The sequence below is a fragment of the Odontesthes bonariensis genome, chromosome 14 (assembly GCF_027942865.1).
Source record: "Odontesthes bonariensis isolate fOdoBon6 chromosome 14, fOdoBon6.hap1, whole genome shotgun sequence".
NCBI lineage: Eukaryota > Metazoa > Chordata > Actinopteri > Atheriniformes > Atherinopsidae > Odontesthes > Odontesthes bonariensis.
Genome location: NC_134519.1, coordinates 7,791,696 through 7,795,747, shown reverse-complemented (window position 1 = coordinate 7,795,747; position 4,052 = coordinate 7,791,696). Strand labels below are relative to the sequence as shown.

The 4,052-nt window shown below is 40.0% G+C and overlaps 1 non-coding gene across 1 annotated transcript; it reads left to right on the top strand.

Annotated features, from left to right (window-relative positions):
* The first annotated feature begins 3,239 nt into the window (after positions 1–3,239).
* trnal-uaa (transfer RNA leucine (anticodon UAA)) lies at positions 3,240–3,322 on the top strand. Its single transcript has one exon. It is a non-coding gene; the product is annotated as a tRNA-Leu (tRNA).
* Positions 3,323–4,052: the final 730 nt, after the last annotated feature.

Sequence of the window (4,052 nt, the reverse complement as noted above, 5' to 3'; positions counted from 1 at the left end):
CAGCTCTTGACTGTCTGGAAGCATTTACTGTATTATTTCTCTAGAATAATATAATTTTTGTTTCGAGCTGCCACGTCGGGGGATTTCAAAGTGTTTTACTGGAATGGGAAGTTTACTGCAAAAGCTGGGCCATTTGATGTTCAGACACAAGGAAACTCTGATATCACTGACCACATAAAGGACTCGTTGTCAGTCAGTTCCCATGATAAACCCTGAAGTCTTGGCTGAATATGATGTGCGGTTTTAAAAAGTACCTTGCAGGAGGGATGGCAGGTGCTGCTAAAAAAAGAATGAATAAAACCCTAAAAAATGCTAAAAAAAAAGAGGAATTTGTGCATGAAAAGTGTTGCATAACATCCTCAGACTGCTTATGAAAAACCACTGGACAATTGTTGCCCTAGAAAGAATTTAATCTATGAAAATCTCAGTCACACTTCTTGCTCCTGGCGAACAGGCAGACAGCACAGTCGGTGTGTTCTGCCTGTACATGCACACAGAAACACACAATGACGCTATACCTTGCATATTAAATAGTTTAGAATTTAGATAATAGTATTTAACCAAGCCAAATATAAGTCTCACATGTGATAAAACATGGAAAAAATATTTTATTTACCTAGTGCCTGACATGTGATTATAGTAAATGACTGTTTTCACTGTGTCCCACTGATGTGCTTACTGCAAATAAGTTTAAATGGATGTTCATGCAATTTCATGCAAATTCAAGTGTAACTTAATTTGGAAGACTCCACAGGCCACCTTAAACCAGAGATGGGACCAAGTCACACATGTACAAGTCTCAAGTAAGTCCCAAGTAATTTTTACAGGTCAAGTCAAGTCAAAGTAAAGTCACCTTATTATTGCAATTTTACCTGCAGAATCTGATCTTAATAAAGTGAAAAGACAAGATATAAGTAACTGTCAGTAAACATCATTGGCCAATGTGTCCAACCTGTCCACCCCGTATCATATCAAGCTAACGTTAGCTAACTACCGACTAGGCTAACAGGTTCATATTAGCTCATTTATCAAGCACTTACTGGTCAGAATGGATCTTCAAATGACGAACAAAGTTCAAAGTTATGCTAGATGCTTAACACTCAAGTCATTCAAGTCATCGTGTCTCAAGTCAAGTCAAGTGCCGAGTCTTTAACTTCCAAGTCCGAGTCGAGTCTCAAGTCTTTTATTTTTTGTCAAGTCAAGTCATAAGTCATCAAAACAGCAACTCGAGTCCCCATCTCTGCCTTAAACAGACAGTAATGAGCTTTCAGTTACCTACTGTGATCTGCATAAGGCCGAACATGGGATTGTGCGATATTATGAGCTCCAGTCAGTCGGACTCATGGAGATCTTGTCAATGATGGACGTCTAATTTAAATTACAGCTGAGCCGAAGATCATTGAACACAGCTGGGAGGTGCTTTTGATCGTTGAATAGAGACAACCCTCATGACCCAATTTTTTTTTCCAATTGATTTGACACTTGCAGCCGGCCTTTTCTCCCAGTTATTGAAAATTACATTTTGGCTTGTACAAACAGAAAGTGTACAGAAAAGGGTACCTGGCCTACATTTACACTCCACTGTTTGACTGAGTCATACATAATAATAACATAATATAGACTCATAAAAGGCTTAAAAGGTGGGGTGATGTATTTCTCTGCAGACAGACTGAGTCGGGCTGCACCTTTTAGGAAAATGGTGCGTCGACGCAGCCTTCGTAGCCAAAGCACCGTCCCACAGGGTTATGTGTGGGTGTGAATTTGTTCATTCTTGCTTTAGAACGTTGTAACATATGTTCTGTGTCTTTAATTTACAGCTTTGCCACTCTTTGGAGGAAAGTATTCCTAAAAACAATGATTCTTTGTTGTTCGATGATTTCATTTTACGTTGCGTTTCACTCGCCATCATGAAACTGTAACCCACCGAGTGAAGTGGCTCATAAGTCCCCGTGATAATGAGGACTTCTTTGATGGACAAGCTGAGGTGCATGTGGGTCAACTTGTTGGTTTCTTGCGTATGAGATGCAGCCTGTTTGTTTATCGAGTAAAATGTGCCAGCAAGCGGTCACTGTTTGCAATATATTACATCATCTGTAAAATCAAAGTTAAAAAGAAAGAAAAAACGTTGAAGCCGGCCATAGACGGAGCAACTAAAGCGATCAGACAGTGCAGCCGTTATTACTTCATGTCGCCTTTGATGGCACTTGAGAGGAAAAGACGGCTCATTTCACTAAATACATGTTTCCTGGATTCCTCTTTCCTCACATCTCTCTCTAAAGTCTTCTGCTGGAGGATCTCAGATGTGAGGAAAAAAACTTAAAAGAATTGAGCCACGAATTTAAGATAAATGACACTCTCGTTTCTCTTGAAATTGTTGCCAAATGAAAACTCTGATATACTGGCTGTCTCACACACACACACACACACACACACACACACACACACACACATTTCTTTCAGTTTGTGCAGCCTCTCAGTTAGTGACTGAACCCCCTTTGTTTAGCAGTGACCCTCTTAAGCGCAGGTTGAAGCCTGCAGCCATTCCACTTTGGATTTGGACCCTATCGCGTGTCACACAGCTAAGTCGACCAGGACCGGGCCTCTTCACTCAGACACATGGCAACAAGTGTCCATTCACATCAGCATGGTTTGAGCTGAAATAACTCAATCACCAACCATAGAGCCTGAGGGGGAAACTGCATTGTGTCAGCTAAAAGATGCGATAAACAGACTCGTTTGCTCGTTGCACGCAGCATGACCAGTTTATTAATGCAAAAAACTTACTACGGCTTCTTAATTAGCCTTAAATATTCTAACTTTTTATTGAAGCATTACCGGTTATAGGAAATTTTGGAGTACTTTTACAATGTTGCTTTCGTACAGCAGGTGAATACTGCTTTAATCCCCATGACGAAAGCAGAGGTGAAGTTTATCTATAGAATAAGTAAAGTTTTCAGCAAACGGCAGAGGTTTTATAGGATTGGGTGCCATCAGGATTCTAAATGTAGGCTATAGTTTTCTTGTAATATTACAAAAAATTTAGCTCATACCGAGCTATATCTGGTTAAATAAATTTATAGGGGCTGGGCAACGATTCAAATTTTTAATCTGATTAATCACAAGTTTTCCCTGATTAATCACGATTAATCGCGTTTGTACGCAAAATCCAAAAAATGAATTCAAAAGTAGTGTATAGCGTTTAGCATTTAGTTTTATTTTGAATGTACTGCCATGTAAACACCAGGATGGCCGAGAGGTTAAGGCGTTGGACTTAAGATCTAATGGGTAAATATCCACGTGGGTTCAAATCCCACTCCTGGTAGGGTCAACAATCTTTAGGGGCAGCTGTGGCTCAGTGGTTAGAGTCAGTCGTCCAATAACTGGAAAATTGGTGGAACAGACAGCTGGAGGGGTGTGTTGTCATGGCCGAGGTGCCCTTAATATGTATGAAAGTGCCATAACATTTGTTGTGCAAACACACTTTTAACATCAGCATCTTTCTGTAGTTTTTATGTAGAAGCCTCGCTCCACTGTCTGTTTCCTTGAATGACTTGCTGCTATCAGTTGTGTGTTTTGCCTTTAAGTGATATTTTAGACTGGAACTACTACGCTGAGAAGACAATTCAACTTGGCAGTGTTTACAGATGACTTTGGTTCTGTCGACTCCGCCGTCTGGAACGGCCTGCTGTTTACATGCATTCCCAGGAGATCATGTTGCAAAAAAACTTTATAAAAAAACTTACCCAGTTCATCCTGGATATTTTGGAAATAACTTTTAAAAAATGCAGATGTCTGCTCAGTTGTGGAGGTGATGCCACATAATGCAAATGAGGTTTGAACGAGCATACCTCACAGTTTTTGGAGCTGCTTTTTAAACTTCCTTTTTTTTCTACCCGTCAGCCTGTTGCAGCTGGAATGACGCTGTGTGCCTTTTTTTTTTTTTTTTTTTACAGTTTTAAGAGGCTCTCTGTTGGTTTCATCAGATTAACAAAGTCCAACTGTGACGAAGATTGACGGGTCATTTGTCAAAAACAGATGTTACTCAGTCTTTA